The following is a 22,658-nucleotide window of genomic DNA, read 5'->3' on the forward strand; positions in this document are numbered from 1 at the left end:
TGAACTTTATATTTTTTCATTAACTTGTAATGTCTTAAGGCGAGACACTACAGGTGAATAGGGTAACATTTTTAACTAGCAGATATTACCATCAAACTCTCCCAGTTGTTTACTTACATTAAGATGAGAAAAAAATGTATTTCAAGTTTTCTGTAATTTAATGTTTAAATATGCAAATTAGGCATTATGTAATTAAATATGCAGTATAGTATTAGATAAAGCCAGGTTCAAAATTCTTTTTTCATTGTGTTCACATATTAGATGGGAAAAAAATTACAGACGGATTTATGGATATCTACTTTTGTTAATCTGCAAATCAGAATATACTGTCAATAGCCTTAAAAAATACAATCGATTTTCGCCATGTTTTTTGGTATAAAATGTTAAATAAATCATGCTAGGAATAATATATTTACAAATCTGTAAATGTCTTCATAATGTAACTAGGTACAAGACTGGAAAGTTTAGTGTATATAGGTGCTACTTAAGTGGAGCTTCAGACTTACTTACACGAATATGAGAGAAAAGTCGTTTTGAGAAAACAGGCTTTAAAGATTTTTATGGCAAAATTCCACTCATTTCCAGTGTTTCCTTTGGGATTTTTTTTAGCAGTTGGGGCAGGTCTGGAACCCCCCCATGAAACGGAACTGACACTTCGCTGCAACACAAACTAATATATTTATTCACCTCTATTCACACACAATCAGGCATATTTTCAGTTGTGATTGAACTGTATTTTTTGAGTTACTATATAGGCCAACTTTGATCTTGATATATAAGCTAAGCATTCTGTAGCAAATAACAGTAAACCCACTATTAATTACATTATCTTAATGCAGTGTAACTACTTCAGCATGTAAATAATGCACATAAAATACAAACATGAGCAAGGGCGTTGAGCAATCGCTATTATATCAAATCAACAGCCACGTGCAATTTAGCTAGCAGGTGAAGAATACAAACAACAAAAATCACCAGTTAACTTAATTTGAATTAGCAAGAGTAGGCTTAAATTAACTGACAACATAATTTATAAGACTTAAAGTTCTCAAGGACGTACACACACACACACAATCTCAACTTGTTTATCATCAGGACAGTGTCTCTTTTTCCTTTCTCCCTTTTTCTGCTGAGTGACGCGCGTGCCTGCTCGGTGTATTCTCCAACATGCACTCTAACAATGCAGCCCTATTTCTGATACCGTGCGGGGCAGAAATGTTGCCGTGGGGGGCCGCCATGGTCAAATCAACATAGAGGAAACACTGAATTTCTATTGAAAGCCATGAATAGACAAATAACGACTGAAGCGTGGTGTCGCGACGTCATACATCCATGGTTGATTCTCCACGCCCCTGAGCGGCAGCTGATTGGACGAACGCGTGAAGTGGGTTTGACTTCTCGAGAATTTCAACAGAGTGTCATGGCGGCTCTTTGAGAATACAATATCATATTTTACGAAAATAGTTCACTGAAACAAGTTTCTGAAAACATTTTAAGCGAATAGGCTGTGCAGTTTCTGAATCTGTCTTCATTTCAGATCAACAAAGGTCAGTTTAAAAGATTTTCGTCTACTTCTACTGGATAGTCGCGTCACGTTCAACGGATTCATTTGCATAAAGATGGGCATCGGCCAGCTTTTGGACGCGCAGCATTTTTTCAAATGCAGCGCCACCTTCCCAGGATGCTTACCCATAGTAATAGAGTGGAGCGCGGCACGACAGAAGCGTCACACGGTCAAATGGATCTCTACCGTTACATCCCTTTATACTACTCGCTACGGCAAAAATTCACTCGTAATGTAGGTCAATGGCGGGCGAATTGCATTGATAAACACGCTAAAAAGCGATTATGCGTCTTGATAACATGCCAAAATGGCATACAAATTGGCATGTCATACATGTGCCACTTTATGAGATCAGTCTGCAGGTGACATACCTGAGCCAATATTGTTACTACGAAAAGGTGAAATAACAAAAATGAACACTTTCACACATTTAACTGCTCACATCTATAAAGCACTTGAACTTGCGTCTGTGTGCAAAAAATAATGTAGATGAAGGTACAAACATGTTAACTGCGTGATACCTTCTTTTTTCTAGTTTGAATGGTATTATGTACATGATTCTTTATATCTCTCCAGTGTCTGCTCTGAAGTGCTGGTTCTGCATCTATGCACTTGTCTTTACCAGGAACTGTCATCAAAGTTATGCAATTTCCAAGTTGCCACCAAACTGCTTTTTTTTCCAAATCACTCCAGGGCCTTCTTTGAGTCTTCTTCTGCACAGTAGAACCTAAAAAAACAGTAAACAGAAAGACACATTATTCCACCAAAATCAAGAATATCAGAATGAACTAAGACTGCAAGCAATCATTAGCAGGCCTGCCTGTATGTAAATAAGTATAGTTAGAAAGTAACTGACTAGTTCAAGTGAGTAAGTCGGTCAGTAGGCAGGTAGAAGTAAGTAGATGTGATATTGTTTATTAATGTCAATTAAATCACTATGTATGCATGTTGCCTTCACTGTTCTTCTGCATTACATTATACGTGCAATGAACTACACTTAAAATGAAGAAAAAGGTAAAACTGTAGTAGTAATAAAGTAGTAGCATACGCAGTAGTATCAGTGGAGGCAGTAGAAGTAATTTTAGCATCCGCAGCATTAATAGTTGTAGCTTTTGCAGATGTAGCAGGTGTAGTAGCACTGCAGTAGTGAGAATAACAGTCGTTGCAGTACTATTTGCTATAATAGTTCATGTAGTGGAATAAAAGTAAAATTGAAATAAATAAAAATAAAATTAAAGTAGTTAAGGCAAAATCATTTTTTTATCCGATTACTCGATTAATCGATGAAATAATCGCTAGAATATTCGATTACAAAAATAATCGTTAGCTGCAGCCCTAGTATAATACATATTCAGGGTTCATGTGTATTTAAATGCTGACAGTAAAACATAACTACCACAATCTGACAGTTGGCTGCTAGCACTTATATTTCAAGAGGTCAAAACTGTAAGCAGCAATGTGCACTAGAATATTATATTACTATAATACTATAATTTGTCAAAACGCAGGAGTTTTTGTAAATTTCATAATTAACACCATTTAACTCACCATCTACACCTGAACTCCCATCTTCACTGAGGGGCTCCAGTCTCCTTTTGGGGGACAAGAGGTCAGAACCTCCATCTGAAAAACAAGAGCAAGCTAAAAGTGACACCTCATCCTATGCAGCGTCTGAAAGAAAGACCCAGTAAAAGCATTTTAAAGCACTTACCCATTGCTTCCACTGTCGTAGACTTTTTACGTCTTTTCTTCTTCTGTGAGGGGCCTCTTCACCAAGTTTTTTCCTGGACTCTGATCTACAACAGTAACAGACAAACATTGGCACCCGTTAGTTAGTGAAATCTCAGGTATAATGGATATTCAGGGTTCATGTGTATTTAAATGCTGACAGTAAAACATAAAATCAAAAATCAATAAAAAAAACAAAGTGAAAAAACAAACAAAAAAAAACATAACTACCACAATCTGATAGTTGTCTGCTAGCACTTGCAGTATATTTCTGAGGTCAAAACTGTAAGCAGCAATGTGTACTAGAATATTACAAAATAGTTCTTCCTCACAACTGGATCACCATTGGACAATAATTTAACTACCATTTATATATATATATATATTATATATTTACTGTGATACCCATCTCAAAAGTGTAACAAATGGTAAAGAAACAAAAGGATGAAATGATGACAAGTAATATAATTCATGCACATGATATTAAAGGACAATTCCGGCACAAAATTAATCTAGGGTTTAATAACATATGTGTACCTAGTCGACCGTTCTCTGGGATATGTTTTCATGCTAATCTAATATGTCTCTTACAGTCCTGACCAGTCGAACCACGAACACTGTGTTTGAGCTATGTTACTGGTTGCACAGCATTCGTCGTTCGACTGTTCATGACTGTTTTCCAAGATGGCGCCCGCATGTAAACATGAACACTACTGTCTTTATAATCTCTTTTTAATAAACTGTCTGTACACTTACAAAGTTCTCAATGCTTTGGTTTACATGTAAGGACCCTCATTATGCTACCGTTGAAGTGTGGTGCTGTTTTGAGCCCAGTTAGTGGTATAAAATAGTGATTTACCCTGTGCTCTAAAAGGTAGCGTTAGCAGCTAACCACTGGTTTGCAGTAGCTTGTTTAAAGCTAGAAACGCATTCAATTGACATGAAAACATATCCCTGAGAATGGTCGACTCAGTACACGTGTTATTAACCCCTAGGTTCATTTTGCCCCGGAATTGTCCTTTAAGTAGTACTCTACTAAGTTTGAGAAAAAGCTAGCAGGGTCCTTTGTAAAAAGGCAGGAGTTTATGTGAATTTCATAATAAACGTTATTTAACTCACCATCTATATTTAAACTCCCCTCGTCACTGCAGGAATCCAGTCTCTTTTTGGGGGACAAGAGGTCAGAAACTCCATCTGAAAAACAAGAGCAAGCTAAAAGTGACACCTCATCCTATGCAGCGTCTGAAAGAAAGACCCAGTAAAAGCATTTTAAAGCACTTACCCATTGCTTCCACTGTCGTGGACTTTTTACGTCTTTTCTTCTTCTGTGAGGGGCCTCTTCACCAAGTTTTTTCCTGGACTCTGATCTACAACAGTAACAGACAAACATTGGCACCCGTTAGTTAGACGTGTGTAGTGACATTTCATCCACATTCATCTCAGTAAAGTTGATTAGATTCTCACAATCATCACCTGTTTGATTCATTTTCGTTCTGTCCACTAACATCTGTTGATCCTGCCATTTCTCTTGAGCATCAGTTGGTCCCCAGTGTGTTATTTTTGTAAATTTAACCAACCAATCCACCCTCTGCCTGAGCACCTACTCCATAGTTTGAAGTTCCCCAGAGTATATCTCTAGTACCAGCACAGTAGCCCTAGTCATTTGCCAGGTCTTTTATTGTGCCTCCAAACCGTACCGTCTAAGTCCTATGACCTGTATTTGCCTGTCTGCCTTTGTGATGTTGACCACTGTTAGTTTTTTAGTCCGTGCCCTGGCTTTCTAAACCCTTCTGGTTTGCCTCAACACTGCTAATTTATTGGCAACCTGCATTCTGCCTGCTGAAGATACAATCACACTTTTTACTAGACTACTCCTGTTGGTGGTTTGTAATCAATGTCACATGTTAACCTTAAGGATGACTGATCAATGATGATATGGTGAACAGTGCTGTAATATATACATAATTTGTAACTGATGGGTTGAAGTATGAAAAACCGCCAGTAGGGTAACTTTAACAAAAGGAATTCTGTAAACTTTCATTTTTCACTGCACGATGAACTTAGACCACAAATGTCAAACTCAAGGCCCACAGGCCAAATCTGTCCCTTTGCAAAGTTTGATCTGGCCCCCATATCATTTTAGATTCACAATCGATTTTGGACTGACTAGTTATTGTCACTTTTTAAAAAGTTTTGGGCATTTTTTTCAACGTTTTTGACCCCTTTTCCGTCGTTTTTGGCATTTTCTTTGACATTTTGTCGACCAAACTGTGAGATGTTTGACTTTTTCGATGACATAAATCAATACATGTCTGGCCCTTGGTGTGATTCTCATTTTCAAGTGTGGCCCTTAAACCTGGTTCACACGGGATGATTTTAAAATTGTCGGCCGATTTTCCAATCCTGAGAGACCCCACACACGGCGATAAAAAATCACGGTCTAACAGTTTTGGTCGTACAGTGTGTGGTGCGCAGCACACGGCAAAATTAACACATCACACACGAACTGATCTGACTCCCGAGCATTCCCAGGTCAGACGGGAAATCTCGCAAAATCCCTCGAGATCAAACGTGACTTCAGAGTAAACAATCATGGTGGACGAAGAGGATGCAGTGGCGATAATTTGTAGTTTGTTTTTAACCGAAAAAAAACGTTATCAAAAGAAAAGGCGATGGTCAATGAAGTGGAGACAACACGAGCATGGACTATACTTGCTATACTTATCTCCGACGTCCACCGGACTTTCTGGTGCGCCGTGCCGCCGGCTGTTTTGATTTTGTTTCCTGGTGCTTTCCTCGCCGCCTCCTCACCTTGCTTTCTGATTGGCTACACGCCACAGTCCACAGGCTGCGTGCTCGTTTGTCCCCGGGGGACACCACACACGAGGAGAAATCGGGCCAAAACAATCCAACATGTTGGATATCCCCGATTTGAGATCGGAGCGGTCCCGACGTCCTTCCGAGCAGACGAGAGCAGTCTTAACACACCACACACGGCAGGAATATCTGATCAGATTATTTTACCATAATCGGAGCATCCTTAAGATTGTCGGAAGGGGTGAATCGGGGCTAAAATCAGCCTAATCATCCTGCCGTGTGAACCAGGCTTTAGGGAAGTTGAGTTTGACACCCCTGACTTAAATAATAAAAGCCATTTAACTCACCATATACATCTGAACCACCATCCTCACTGCAGGTCTCCAGTCTCTCATTGGGCGAGAGGAGATCAGAACCTCCATCTGAAAAACAAGAGCAGGCAAAAAGTGACACCTCATCCCATGCAGTGTATGAGAAGATGACCTAGTGAAAGCATGCAACTGTATCTGCAAAGAAGATTAAAATGATACATGAAAGTTTACAACAGTGGGTATGCACTGGTGTCACTTTAAGTCACATTAGCCTCTTACAACCACTGAGTAGCCTGACAATGACAAACCCATTATTGCTACAATGATTGTGGCGCCTGTTAAAATATCTAAAACATTGTTGATTTCTGTTTTAAAGAGCAATAAAATAACTCTGAAACACATAGCTCAACTGTTTTGTGCCTGTATATGTATGTACATTATGTTTGAACCGGAGGGCACAGAGCACAACTCCTCTTTTCAAAATATCAAGTCACATAAAAGGAATTAATGTTCCCAACCCACTGCATGGCTTGTAGACAGTCACAGAGAGCGTTTAATGGTAGCTTTAGAAGTATATACCTTTTTTGCCCAGTTTTAAAGAACTTACCCATTGCTTCCACTGTCTTGGACATTTTACATCTTTTCTTCTTCTGTGAGGGCCTCTTCACCAAGCTTGTTCCTGGACTCTGATCTACAACAGTAACAGACCAACATTGGCACCCGTTAGTTAGTGAAATCTCAGGTATAATGGATATTCAGGGTTCATGTGTATTTAAATGCTGACAGTAAAACATAACTACCACAATCTGACAGTTGGCTGCTAGCACTTATATTTCAAGAGGTCAAAACTGTAAGCAGCAGTGTGCACTACAATATTACATTATATTACTATTATATTATACTATAATTTTTGGCAAAAGGAAGGAGTTTTTGTAATAATAAACGTCATTTAACTCACCATCTACATCTGAACTCCCATCTTCACTGAGGGGCTCCAGTCTCCTTTTGGGGGACAAGAGGTCAGAACCTCCATCTGAAAAACAAAAGCAAGCAAAAAGTGACACCTCATCCTATGCAGCGTATGAAAGAAAGACCCAGTAAAAGCATTTAACTGTATCTGCAAAGGCGATTAAAATTATTGATAAGTGAGTTTACACCAGTGGGTATGTACTGGTGTCACTTTTCAGGTCAGTGTTTATACACACATATATGATCAAATTCAACTGTTCTTTCCTGTAAAGTCTAATATAATGCCTGTAATCAGTTTTTGTTGACACTGTCATGGAGGTGGTAATTCAATTGTGTATTAGCACTGCGGTCATAGTTAGAGATAATGTACTGAACTGCTTTACATTTAGAGGTATTCCTAACATTCTGACCACCTCATTTATGTAAATATGGAGGACAAAAAATAGAAACACCTTTTTGATATAATTGAGTCCACTACAACACCACCTTTAATTATAACTTCAATAATAAGCATGTGAATTGACATATTTATGACTTTGTCAAAAATAAATTAAGGTAGACATTATGGCAGGGCTGTTGTGTTGGACTGCTGTAGATTGTACAGGTGCAAGTAATAAAGGTGGATACTGAGTGTAGACTAGGGCAGCAACCAACAATTATTTTCATTATTGATTCATCTGTCCCTTATTGTCAGAAAATAGTGGAAGATTTGAATTATAACACAAAGATATTCATTTTAAAATTATATAAAAGAGAGTAATTCTCACATTTGAGAATGTAGAACTAAAAAAGGTACAACTAACAAATAAATTGTTGGTTAGAAATTAAAGATGAATTAGTCTAATTGAAATAATAGTACAAATAAACAACTATTGCAGCTCTAATATAAACCGGTTTAAAATGCACTGCGTTTTTTACTTTTAAAAACATACCTTCATCCACCTCGTTAACTCGTTTCCTTTTTCTCTGTGGGACACTCTCAGAAGTCGACGTGGGACTTTTACCTATGAAAGATAACCATGGTCAGATATTAGTGCTCTGTATTAAAAAATCCTAGTACAACGACTTATGTTAATTAAAAGAGAGTTTGTGCAAATACTACTCTAGATCTACTCATGTACCTGAACTGATAACGGCATAACTAGAGTATATTTACAGTTATAATTTCGTCATGCCACTTATAGAACATCTACCCCAATGTCTTATAACGCTAATAATGGTGTCCGATTTCAATTTAATGCCTTTTTGTGAACATTAGGAGTTTCGTTAGCTTCGTTAGCTAGCTAGCTAGCTAGCTAGCTGCAACTGTCCCTTCAGTGCTAGCTTTGTGTAGAGATCACGGCTAGTTAGCTCCAATTTCGGCATAACTAGTATATTTACAGTTTGAATTTCGTCACACCACTTATATAACATCTACCCAAGGTCTTATAAAGCTAACAATGGTGTCCGATTTTAATTTAATGTCTTTTTGTGAACATTAGGGGTTTCGTTTCAGAGGTCTAAGAGGAGGCTAGCTAGCTCTCATTGATAGAGCTCCATCCAGCCGCAGGCTCTATCAATGAGACTCATGGACAAGAGGCGTTTATTTCCCCGATCGTTTGTTTAAATAACTCAACACACATATCCATTACAAGATTAACTATAACCTGTGGTGAGAGATTGCTGGCGTAACAAGCTCGCTGACCACGCTCTCACTCACACACAGCGGCCTTTTAGCAGGAAGAGAGGAGCTGCAGGCCCTGGAGCTCTGTCAGGGCAGCGGCGTTTGGTAGTCCATTAACCCAAAAAACGGTGACTTTACGCGGGTATGGAGTGCCGTGGGCTGCCAGCCGTGACAGAGCTACGTCTACCTCCCAGCAGGCCGGGGTCTGTGAAGGAAGGCAGGCCGGGCGGCGAGACAGCAACACAGGCAGCTCCGGCCACTTAACTCCCGACACACAGTCGGACACAATTTGCAATTAGCCATACATTTTTCGTAAAACGGCCCATATTTGACCTCTACATAGTTGATTTCTCGCATAAAAAAGTCTCAGAAGTGAATTTAGTGGTAAAATAGCAGATGAACAATGTATACAATTTCTGAGATCTGCGCGACCTATTCAAAGACTAACTGTGTTGAAATAATTTTGCACAACCCACATTAACTTACGTGTGGAAGCTAAAAATAAGAGTTGATAAAATCTTACCTGCATAGAAACAGTTTAAAAGTCGTCTTTTCCTTAGTTGAGTCGCTCCTTCCGAAAGTGTATGGCTGTAGCCTGGAGACCTCCTGTCTCATGCTCCTCCTGTCTCATGCCTCAGCTCTGAGCTTCAGCTCCACTCTGCAGGTGGGGGAAGGGCAGCTTTCTGTGAGTGCAGGTCACCTGCAGGTCACCTGCTTTCTGCAGTGTGTATGGCAGAGAGCGGGGGGCGGCCCCTCCCTCTGATGGGCCATTAATTAAATGTGAGCTGCAGCAGAGGAGAGAACCTCACAATATTCACCTCTGACTCTCAGGCCTGTTTTACAGTCTGCAGGGTTGGAAATCACACAAGATTCACAACTATCAGAATCAGAAGAATCAGAATCAGAAAGGGCTTTATTGCCAAGTACATTGCACATACGAGGAATTTGTCATGGTGTTGTTGGAGCATGTCACACATACAAATATAAGAAGGATAAAAAGATATAAACAATATAAGTATAAACATATACACACAGTACGTATTAATAACGATAAAATAAATTTAAATAAATAGTAAAATAAGTTAAACAGTAGTGAAAAGGGACGCTACAGCAGAGTAGGTACAGTGGCATGAGGAGCCAGAGGTGGGGTGTGGAGAGAGTCAGGATGGATTCCGGGCCTTGTTAATAAGGCTAGTGGCGGAGGGGAAAAAACTGTTTATGTGGTGTGAGGTTTTGGTCCTGATGGACCTCAGCCTCCTGCCAGAGGGGAGTGGCTCAAAGAGCTTGTGTCCGGGGTGGGAGGGGTCAGCCACAATCTTTCCAGCACGCTTCAGAGTCCTGGTGGCGTAAAGGTCCTGGAGCGGCGGCAGATTGCAGCCAATCACCTTCTCAGCTGACCGAATGACACGCTGCAGCCTGCCCTTGTCCTTGGCAGTGGCAGCAGCGTACCAGATGGTGATGGAGGATGTGAGGATGGACTCAATGATGGCTGTGTAAAAGTGCACCATCATTTTCTTTGGCAGGTTGAATTTCTTCAGCTGCCGCAGGAAGTACATCCTCTGTTGTGCTTTCTTGACGAGGGAGCTGATGTTCAGCTCCCACTTGAGGTCCTGGGAGATGGTAGTTCCCAGGAAGCGGAAAGACTCCACAGTGTCAATTGTGGAGCCACAGAGGGTGATGGGGGCAGGTGGGGCTGGGTTCTTTCTGAAGTCCACAACCATCTCCACTGTCTTTAGAGCGTTGAGCTCTAGATTGTTTTGGTTGCACCAGGTCACCAGGTGGTCAGCCTCCCACCTGTAGGCGGACTCGTCTCCATCAGAGATGAGTCCGATGAGGGAGGTGTCGTCCGCAAACTTCAGAAGCTTGACGGACTGGTGACTGGAGGTGCAGCTGTTGGTGTACAGGGAGAAGAGCAGAGGAGAAAGAACGCAGCCCTGGGGGGATCCGGTGCTGATGGTCTGTGAGTCGGAGACGTGTTTCCCCAGCTTCACATGCTGCTTCCTGTCAGACAGGAAGTCAGTGATCCACCTGCAGGTGGAGTCAGGTACACCAAGCTGGGAGAGTTTCTGCTGAAGCAGAGCCGGGATGATGGTATTGAAGGCAGAGCTAAAGTCCACAAACAGGATCCTGGCGTAGGTTCCTGCGGAGTCCAGGTGCCGGAGGATGTAGTGGAGGGCCAAAATATTTTTCACTGTAAAATATGAAATTTAACATTAAAGTTTTGCTCTTAAAAGTAAAGTTTAACCATATATATTATTGTATGTATATCAGTGGTTGAAGAAGTACTCAGACCTTTTACTTAAGTAAAATAGTAATATCTCATTGTATAAATTGTTACAAGTAAATATCCATACTTTCCTCAGTATAAAAGTATTAACACTGAATATGCTTAAAGTCTGAAAAGTATTCACAATGCAACATGGCAAATTTCAGAATAATTATGTTATTGGATTATAATTATTGAAGGATCAATTTGATCTCTTTAATGTTGCAACTGGTAAAGGTGGACTTAATTTTATAAACTTTACATGGGGCTGAGCTTAATTGTCCCTTGGCGTAATCTATACTAGTATATCATCATTTATTCACTGATTATAGTAAATAAAGATATATCCCTTATAATTGTTGTGGAGTTTAAGCACAAAGTACCGGAATGGTAATTACTTCAAAACTGTACTTAAGTAGAATACATGAGTAAATGTATGGTTATTTTCCATCACTAAACACACAGGGGCCAAACCTTAGAAAATATCTTTCAATATACAACGGTCCAGTTCAGTGCTGCAGCTTAAAAGTGGCCATAGTTAAATGGCCGTAGTTAGTTACATACAGTACATAAGGATGAATGAACAGCTTGTAGTTTGTATGTCTAACCCATGTTTCATCCTTTTAATTTAAATGTTATATTTCTCTCTGTTCACTGTCTATTTATCAATTTAGTTCCACTTTTCACCTTATTGGAAGTGAAGATTTGTCTTTTTAATTTCTCCATATTCAACCCATGCTGATCCTCAGTGTTATAGGTTTGAGTTGTTAATTACTTGTGTTAAATTGCTGTTGATGATTAGTATGCAGCAACAACACAACATATGGTGTTATTTTTTATAGTGTTCTTTATTTCCTCAGCTTTGAACTGAATTGAAATTAATCAGGGTTCATTTGTCCATGGCAAGGATCCTAAGGTCCATTACATGTGCTCACTGATTTACTAGTTTGTAAGCTAATGAAAAGTCAGCTAAAAGCAAAGTAATGTGGATGTAAATTAAAGTGTATAGCTGCAGCCTGGAGACCTCCTGTCTCATGCTCCTCCTGTCTCATGCCTCAGCTCTGAGCTTCAGCTCCACTCTGCAGGTGGGGGAAGGGCAGCTTTCTGTGAGTGCAGGTCACCTGCAGGTCACCTCTGCAGTGTGTATGGCCAAAGCCCGTCAACGGAAAGCCGTTCCACTCCCTATTAAGCCCCATTGTACCTACTTTGGTTGCAGTTCCACCAGAGTTCCACTGGGGGTGATCACGGTCCAGTGCAAAATGAATGGGACCCTATGGAGCTAGACGGCTAAATTTGTCTCTTTCGCCTGATTGTCGATGAGAAATCTCAGATTTGATTGTAGTTTTTGCAAGTTCAACATAGATTATAGGTCGAAAGTTGAATGAACGAGTACTTATGCCCTTTCGATTTGTTACAGGTTGAGTCGTTGTTGCCCATAACACGCTAGCATTCTGCTAATGAATGCTGATTGGTCAGTGAAGGACTGATTACGATCGGAGATCCCGCTTGACGGCATCCGAAGCAGAACCAGAATGCCAGAGTGAATATTTCGGCGTGGTCTTTAAAACATTAGCAAACCTCTTTCTAGCACGTGTATTGACAGGGAGAGCCTAACCTGTCAGCTGTGTTGTCGCTGCCTCGAGAGAAAAAAGGAAGCGACTCAGAGCTTGCCGTAAAGCAGAATCTCTGGCCGTATATGTGTATGACGTCATTGACATTTTAAAAGGCTTTTTAGAATAAAAAAGCCACTTCAAAAAAATCTAACACCCAGCAGTGTGTATTTTCTTAGCCTCCCCTTTCAAATGCAACATTCAAATTACTAGACAAAAAATTATATCCTGAGAAAAGTGGATTTTGAGGGGTATAGCTCCATAGAGTCCCATTCATTCTGCACTGGCCTGTGAGCGCCCCCTATATGGAACTCTGGTGGAACTGCAACCAGTTCAGAAGCCGGAAGTAACGAGAGAGTGGAACTTCTTCCCATATTAGAAATTCTTTGGTATGGCAGAGAGCGGGGGGCGGCCCCTCCTCCTGATGGGCCATTAATTAAGTGTGAGCTGCAGCAGAGGAGAGAACCAACAATATTCTGCTGTTCACCTCTGACTCTCAGGCCTGTTTTACAGGTTGCAGGGTTGGAAATCACACAAGATTCACAACTATCACTGCAGTTCTACTGTAGTACTACTTCAAAATAAACAGCAACACTGAATGATAAAGCTGTGGAGGAGGCTCAGTGTCTGCACAGGATGTGAGAGGGAGGCCTGCTAGTCTGTCCCACTCAGTTACCTCACCAGGAACACCATACAGGACACTATAATAATTAATAACTAACTATAATTCTAACTAATAATTGGCTGTCCAAAGTGATGCCACAATTAACTGTTCAAATACAGGAGCTGCCACTTGCTTCAGTAGCCCCTGACCATCAGACCTATTGAGACGTTGTACTTTACTGTACTGTATCTCTGCCCTGTAGGTGCTGGGAGAAATGAAGCTGCATATTCTTTCAACATGCATTTTAATAATGTTAACTGATAAATTTATAAAAGTATTTTTTAAAACACAGTAGCAATACAATATTGTGCTCACTTTGCTATGTGAGCTCTGTTGTGCTACAGTGCTGTCTCCATGCATTCATATAATGTGAGCAGGGACAGCAAACAGTTTGGGGTCAACTGAGGCGAAGGTAGTCATTTTCTGTAAGGATAAATAATATGTCTATTCTTATACTTTTGTCACTGTACCCTACAGGAGGGTGCATCAATCATATCTCAAATTCTATTAACTTAAGTTGTGCAAGTGTAGAAGAACAATAGCTAATTGAACTATGGAAGAAAATGAGATGTACTTCAACTCTTTACTCTGCAGATATAATAAGGCTGTATACTTTTGATTAATGCATTTAGTACCAGATATACCAGACTAAGAGTCTACAGCAGCTCTATGAGGCTGTACTATGACAGGTAGAGCAAGGTAACATCTGTACCTGTACAGATGTTACCTTCCTCTACCTTGCTCTAGTAGTCCCTGGACTAAAGATGAAAAACAGCCTCTTGGCTAACTCTTGTGCATTTATACCAGTGTTTATTAATCACCACTGTTCCTGTTAAATAAACCAATAAATACACATAAATGCTAACATCAGCATGCTAAAATGCTCACAATGACAAGGCTAACATGCTGATGTTTAGCAGGTTTAATATTTACGGTTTTAGCTCTCTTAGTTTAGCATGATAGCATGCTAGCATGCTAATTAGCACTAACACAGCAGCAAATACAACTGAGGCTGATGGGAATGTAATTTTGCAAATGATTTGTCATAAACCAACAAAAGTATTGGACAAATCGAAATCATGAAACGAATGTCATTAGATGAAAAGTCAGATAATTACAATAGTTACTGCAATTCATCCTCTATAATCAATAAACTAGCCCACATTAAGTGGTGTTGGGTTTTGTGATGAAATATAATTTTCCATTTCTTGTTTTTTATTCCCAGTTTGATTCCCAGTAAGTCAAAGGCCTAAAGAATTGTTTAGACATTCATTTGAAACTAAGTCTCTAGGATTTCATATATTCATGTCAATAGATATTACTATTATTTAAATATGATGGAAATAGTTTAACACAGTATGCATTATGTATGCCTCCAGAACATGCATATACCCCAGAATAGTTAAATCAGCAATAAAGAAGTGTCTGTATTAATATTTAGAAAATCAAACAATTCCACTAAATATACTCTTATTAGATATTACACATGTATATGATTGATATAGTCTAACAGATATAAATAAAATGTTTTTATTGATAACCTTGGCAAATAGCCAATACATTCAAATTCACTTTAGCCAATCAAATGCTTCTATGTGCGCATAGTTTGTTTTTGTTTGTTACTTACTAATTGAATCTGTGGATATATCTACATTGTAACTTGTACTTTAAGTCCCACTTGCTTATTACCTGGTTTACTGTTACATGCAGACAAATCAACAGCAGTGTCATGTGTTTTCGTTTCACTATGGTCATCCTCATGGATCCCTGTAGTCCTAAATTCTTCTAATCCTGGTCCAATCCTTACAGTTACCTTTTATTATAAATTTCTTACACTGTATTTAATATAATAAACACTTCTGTTGGACATTGGCCTAATGCAGAGTGGTAAAACAAGGCCTGAAACCAGAGTAATTTAGGTGCAATAAGTGTGTGTTTGGCAGAGTAGCTCGGGTGCAGTAACTGTGTGAAGCTGGAGGGGGCGCCAGTGCCAGAGTGGCTTGGGTGCAGTAACTGTGTGAAGCTGAAGGGGCGCCAGTGCCAGAGTGGCTCGGGTGCAGTAACTGTGTGAAGCTGAAGGGGGCGCCTGACTGAAAAAATGCTCAGATGCAGTACACGTGTGTGTAAGATAGGGGGGGTGACAGAGCAAAAGTGTGTGTATGCGGAAAACGTACACACACCAATTTCTTCTTGCAATTTCTCATTTTACTATCTTTCTGAGGACCTCTCTGAAACTTTGAGAAAAGCATAAAAACAGCCTCTGGAGGCCATTACAGTGAAAATAAAGTGAGGACCGGCCTAAATGTCCTCATTTTGTAAAATGGTCCTCACTCCAAGGCTTAAAAACTCATGCTGGTCCTCACAAAGATAGCAATGCAAACACACACACACACACACACACACACACACACACACACACACACACTAAGGCATAGATACCCGACCTTAGCTGGGTTCGGACAGATATTTAGAAATGATGGTCGGATTCGGGTCAGGCTCGGTCACATCAGCGCGATAAGGCATTTGTTGTAAAATGGTGCTGCGGCTCCTTTAAGAGAGCTCATCTGCGTGTGTGTGTGTGTTGTTGGGTCCGTCCAGGAGTGAGTTAAACATTATCTTGTCAAACAAAGGATTTCCAGCCAACATGTGCTCAGAGACAACAGCCTGCATGCAGACCTTGCAGCCTAAAAGTCGCACCTAGGTGTTACTGCACAAAATGGCCGAAACACCAGGAGGTCCTGCATTCCCATTGGTTCAGAGGTACCATAAAACCAGCATGGAGCCAGGTCTGGTGGCCTGAGCTATAAAACTCCATGTCACCCCCCACTTCTCGTCTTTTGCCCTGTGACTTTGGTCACTACAGCATGACACACAGAAACAAATGCTTTCCACCTCAACTCCAGTTGACGACAGGTCAGCACTACAAGTTGGTGCTAAAACTTCCATTTTTGAAACTAAGTGGATTTAATTTCGGTGCTGGGAGCACCGTGGATCCTCTGAAACCACTCGCCAGTGTTTTCATATCTGCAGGAGAAGGAAACAACGTTTTTCTTCTCAAGTCGACTCTCGCTCTCTTCCTTCTGCCTTTTTTGGAAGGAGAGCTTCCCCTGATCTGCTGACGAGTAGACACGGACCCCGTTTCTTTCATGGAAACCTACGGATAAACGGACTGAACACACAGTAAGAAGGCTTACATCTGGGCAGAGATAAATAGTGTGTTTTATTAATGAGTAATTTGCTATTGCTGCTACTTTGTGTTACCATTAATGTGATCTGATTAATACAGCGCTACTGCTGCGCGTGTAATGTATTAATCTAGGATTGTGACCGCTGAGTCAAATCTATTCTGTGAATGTACTCTGATCACGGTGCATTGTTGATATGTTGTGTTGAATATGTAGCTAGCTTGTTCAGGCTGTAAATGCTACTTTCTGCTTCTCCCACTGCTGAGGAGTTTTAGGTACTGTTAGATCCAAGTATATATATATCTTTCTTTCCTACTTCTTTAACCTTTCTCTTACACACACATATATGAACACATAGCTAGTTACCCACACGCGCTAAGGTGAACAGCTAGCCAAACACCGAGTCACACAAACTGCAGAGCGTACACCACTCCACAGTTCTGCGCTCCTGTGTCTCCCTCTTGTCAACCACACGTGTGCAGACACGTTAGCTTAGCAGCTAGCCTATTGTTGGTAGCACATAGCTTAGCCTGAATGAGCTAACGGCTAATCTTAGGCCTAGCCTATCAATACCTCCCTCTTGGGGTGAAACAGTTTTGTGCAGCTCACAAGACTAGCCATTTTTGTAGTCTTTGGCTAGACTACACCTCGTCACCCCCTACTCTTTCACACTCACTCTCTCACACACACACACACACACACACACACACACAGAGGGTCTCCCCACATGCTGTTTTGTTTTTGCTTTGTTTTGTTGTACTTAAAAGAAACATATATTGGTTTTAATTAATCAAAGGATTATTGATTGGCCATTGATAATTTTGAAGTTAATAAATTCTACTATACTTTAATTAGCAGTTGTTTGTGATTATTTGTGTATTATTGTATTAATTGCTGGTTAAACACAGGTCAGTGCTCGGATTTCACCCTTCCACTGACAAATGAGACTATTCCACAGTTCAATATTGGCCCCTGAAGTTTCAGGGTGGTGCCCCGTTTTGATTGTTTGTTGATTTGATAAAGTATTATTAATAACCATATTCATAACTTTATTAATATTGATAAACATCTTTGATAATATGCCAATAATCTGATCTGTACCCCTGCGTGTACCCAACAGTGTGTTTATGTGTGTAAAGTGGGCAGAAGAGAGCTAGAGAAAGAGGAAGCAGATGTGTAGATGCGACCGGAGCAGAGTTATTCATTTCATAACGTCGGCCCTGGAGGTAACGAGTCTCCCCTTGGTTTTCTGATCACGATCGGAAACGAAGCGATCAGGAAAGGTTAACACATTGAACATTTTAACAGCTTATGTGTGCGTGTTGCCCCGTGTGCGCTGATGCGCTCATCTGTTGATATTTCTGAATGCATTCCTACAGTTGCTTAATACAAGCTTTCCACACAAACAAACGTACATGTGTCATTAGAATGAGAACAAAAAAAGAGATTTTAACTGGGTCTGGCTCGGGTCGGGCTCGGACATAAATATCTTAATGCTTGTCGGAGCTCCGTCAGCCGTCTAGTTGAGTTTATTCGACGGTGAGACTTCAGTGGTAGCAGCTAGCTGTAGCCGTTTGCAGGTTCGGTAAACATTTTCATGGCAACGGCGACCTCCACCAATCAGAGTCGCCGCTGTTACTTGCTTGGGGGTGGCAAGAGCGCAGTCCGTGGGCTTCACTGAAGCACCCATTCTCGTTCAACCTGACCCTAGCAGACAATTCGTTGTGGAGGTGGATGCTTCAGATGTGGGGGTTGGGGCTGTTCTCTCTCAACGGTCGGCGGTTGACGGTAAAATGCATCCCTGTGCTTTTTTATCACACCGTCTTTCTCCTGCAGAACAGAACTATGCGGTGGGGGACCGGGAGCTCTTAGCCATCAAGACGGCTCTGATGGAGTGGTGCCACTGGCTGGAGGGTGCATCTCAACCGTTTGTGGTATGGACAGATCATAAAAACCTTGACTACATTCGTTCTGCTAAACGTCTAAATCCCCGCCAAGCTAGGTGGGCTCTGTTTTTTGGTCGCTTTTGTTTCTCCATCACCTACAGACCTGGATCCCGCAACATCAAGCCCGACACACTTTCCCGGATTTTTTGTAAGGAGGATGAGTTGCAGTCTGCACCCGACACTGTGGTTACCAGCACCTGCGTGGTGGGATCTCTGACCTGGAGCATAGAGGATAGGGTCCGTAAGGCCCAGGAGACTGACCCAGGTCCAGGTAACGGTCCCCCGGATCGTCTTTTTGTTCCTGCATCCATCAAAGCTGAAGTTTTGCAGTGGGCTCACACATCTAAGTTCACGGGCCATCCGGGAGTGTCCCGTACTATCGCCTTTCTCCGCAGGAGATTCTGGTGGCCCGCCTTGGAGAAGGATACCAAGGCCTACATCGCGGCTTATCCTGTGTGCGCCCAGAATAAGAGTTCAAATCAACCTAGTTCTGGCTTGCTTCACCCTCTGTCCATTCCTCGCCGCCCTTGGTCCCACCTGGCGCTAGATTTTGTTACGGGAGTTCCACCTTCTGAGGGTAAGTCGGTCATCCTCACTGTCGTTCACCGTTTTAGTGAATTTGTTCACCTGTTGCCTCTGCTCAAGTTACCTTCTGCCAGGGAGACTGCTGACCTGCTGGTTAAGGAGGTTTTCCATCTCCACGGCCTCCCTGTGGACATCGTATCAGACCGCGGTCCTCAGTTCGTGTCGGCTGTTTGGAAGGATTTCTGTCGGGCCTTGGGAGCCACCATCAGCCTTTCGTCTGGGTACCATCCTCAATCCAGCGGCCAGGCCGAGAGGGCCAAACAGAAAATGGAGTCAACTCTTCGCTGCATGGTTGCCACCAATCCCACGTCCTGGGCCACCCAGCTTCCGTGGGTTGAATACGCCCACAACACTCTACCCACTACTCCTACTGGGATGTCGCCTTTCCAGTGCATTTATGGATATCAGCCTCCCTTGTTTACCACCTTGGAGAAGGAGATCGCTGTTCCCTCTGTCCAGACGCATATCCGCCGATGCCATCGGACCTGGCATCGAGCACGCTCTGCCTCGTTGAAGACTGCTCAGTACCAGCTTTAGGCTAACCGCCATCGCACTCCTGCCCCCAAGTACTCTGCGGGTGACAGGGTGTGGTTGTCCACTAGGGATCTTCCCCTTCGCACTACCTCTCGCAAGCTCTCGCCGAGGTTTGTCGGGCCATTTGTGATTGAGAAAGTCATCAACCCCGCTGTGGTTAGGCTCCGGCTTCCACGTTCCATGAGGATACACCCTTCATTCCACATCTCTCGCATCAAACCTGTTGCCATCAGCCCGCTGCTGCCTCCTCCTCCCGCCCCTCCTCCCCCGCGATGATTGATGATGCTCCCGCTTACACGGTGAACCGGCTGCTGGATTCTCGTTGCCGCGGCCTGCAGTATTTGGTGGACTGGGAAGGTTATGGTCCGGAGGAGAGGAGTTGGATTCCCCGCCGCCAGATCCTGGATGCGTCCCTGGTCAGGGATTTCCATCGCCTGTACCCCGACAAGCCGGGTGGTCCGCCGGGTGGCGGCCGTCGGAGGGGGGTACTGTCACGAATCCACTAGTGGGGAAGTGACAAGCTGGGCTTCCCTGGAGTCTCTCTCTCTCTTTTCCTCTCCCTCTCCTCTGCTCGCTTTTTCTCCTCTCTCACAGTGCAGTGTGTGCGACTAGCCGCTCCCGGGATGACTCGCAGCTGCAGGCAATCTATAATAATGTATGCTGTTCTTTGTGTTTGGAAGGAGAAGAACACACTGATTCATCACTCTGTGTTAAAGGTGCCCTGCCACACGTATTTCATGACTCTGTGGTAATGTCTGAAGTTCTACCATATTCAAGCCATTCTAGCGTGGTATAGAAAGCCTGCAGGAAGACTCAGCTCCATTTGTGCCAGTTCTTATTAATATTCAACGAGCTAAGCTGTTTGACTCTGATTGGCTAACAGCTAGCCAATGAGAGCCTGGCTGTCAGAATCCTTTACCCAGCGCAACTGGGCAAGCTCATGAATAGTAATGAGCTCAGGCAACATGATGTCAGACTGACCAGCTGTTGTAATTGGTCTGATTTCTCCTCTTATTTCTGTTCAGTGGCTAGAGCTGACAGAGGAGGTAGCAGTTCATTTTCACATTCACCACATAAAACAAACACATATGGACCTAACAGATTTCAAAACATACAAGGAAACACGGTTTGGTGTGGCAGGGCACCTTTAAGAGAATGATGGCTGAGGAAGTGTTTTAGTGACTTTTTTAGGGCTTTATGAAACTTTAATTAATTCAAACAAAAAGGAGAACAAATCTAAAATGAAGATGAAGAAATTGCAGCAGCATAGGAAAGATGATAGAGAATATGATCAATATTTAGTTTATTATCTAGAGACGTGTGTGTGTGTGTGTGTGTGTGTGTGTGTGTGTGTTTGTGTGTGTGTGTGTGTGTGTCTCTGTGTGTGTGTGTGTGTGTGTGTGTGTGTCTGTGTGTGTGTATGTGTCTGTGTGTGTGTGTGTGTGTGTGTGTCTGTGTGTGTGTATGTGTCTGTGTGTGTGTGTGTGTGTGTGTGTGTGTCTGTCTGTGTGTGTGTGTGTGTGTGTGTCTGTGTGTGTTTGTGTCTGTCTGTCTGTCTGTGTGTGTGTGTGTGTGTGTGTTTGTGTCTGTCTGTGTGTGTGTGTGTGTGTGTGTGTGTGTGTGTGTGTGTATGTGTGTCTGTGTGTGTGTGTCTGTGTGTGTGTCTGTGTGTGTGTGTGTGTGTGTGTGTTTCATATCTAGAAACGTGTTCTGTGTTTTCAGTGAACTAGTATTTGTGTTGTGTTTTTGCAGTGAAAGATTATGGTCTGAAGTATTTGGGGAGCTGGTTAACAGACCTTTTCAGGATTTCCAGTTGTTCACGTGCCACATTAGAAGGTAAAATTACCATGTTATTATTATTATTACTGTTCTATTCTTTGTATTTCCCTTTTTTAAATTATTTCTTTATTTATATTTTCTCATTTATAGTTTATCATTATCTTTAATGTTTCTTTTTTAATGATTGCATATTTATATATTGTGTTTGCTCCTCCACAGTTTGACATTTACTCGTCTGGACGTGGACCAGGATAATGTCGTTGTCAGGTTCCAGCAGGGTTCAAGTCTTCAGTTTGAGTTCAGGAACCTGAGCTTCACTGCAGCGTGTCAAGGAGATATCAATCATTTCTTTCAGTACATATGAAACCACAGTTCATACTCCATGTGTCAGGAACTCCTATCCTAACTTTATTATTGCGTTATAATTAATGATCATTAAAGGTGCTCTAAGCGATGTCACGCGTTTTTTTTAGGCTACAACATTTTTTGTCACATACAACAAACATCAGTCCTTCCAGAAAAATGTGGAGTTTTTTTGTGATTGTTGCGGGCAAAAGTCCTTGATTATGCGGCATGTTATCTTAAAATATGCGATGGAATATGCGGGATATTTATGCAATTTTATGCGATGAAATTGCGGAAAACTGCGGTTTGATGAAAAAGAGAAAACAAAGTGATTCCCCCAACACCCTGTTCTCACTAGGCATAATTATGTCACTTCATAACGTTCCCATGGCAACAGGGGAAAATGGCTGCTCTTGTGTGAAGTAAACGCAATATTTTTCAACTTTCTGCTAAGATATATTATGTGACTTTTTTGCAACGAAAAATCATGCAAGCCCCGCATATTTTGCGCGGAAATCAGCAATTTATGCGGCGAAAGTGCGGCGTATTTGAAAAAATGCGGTCCCCGCATAAATATGCAGACTTATGCATTGAATTATGCGATCACATAATCAAAATTTTCTGGAGGGACTAAAACATCTCCTCACTATCTGCTAGCTGCCTGTCCCCTGAACACACTGTAAAAAACATCT

The 22,658-nt window shown here is 41.7% G+C and overlaps 2 protein-coding genes and 1 long non-coding RNA gene across 4 annotated transcripts in view; 2 read left to right on the plus strand and 1 right to left on the minus strand.

Moving 5' to 3' along the window:
• The window catches only part of LOC116062299 (cephalotoxin-like protein), a 1,100,540-nt gene that overhangs the window by 432,694 nt on the left and 645,188 nt on the right, over positions 1–22,658 (minus strand). The window lies entirely within an intron of this gene.
• Positions 1–22,658, plus strand: part of LOC116061935 (BPI fold-containing family C protein-like) — a 127,482-nt gene that overhangs the window by 101,781 nt on the left and 3,043 nt on the right. The gene's annotated exons all lie outside the window — the stretch shown is intronic.
• LOC116061947 lies at positions 12,847–21,940 on the plus strand. Its single transcript, XR_004107863.2, has 4 exons — positions 12,847–12,858; positions 17,053–17,057; positions 21,595–21,678; positions 21,841–21,940. It is a non-coding gene; the product is annotated as an uncharacterized LOC116061947 (long non-coding RNA).

The sequence above is a fragment of the Sander lucioperca genome, chromosome 21 (genome assembly GCF_008315115.2).
Source record: "Sander lucioperca isolate FBNREF2018 chromosome 21, SLUC_FBN_1.2, whole genome shotgun sequence".
In the NCBI taxonomy this organism is placed as follows: Eukaryota; Metazoa; Chordata; class Actinopteri; order Perciformes; family Percidae; genus Sander; species Sander lucioperca.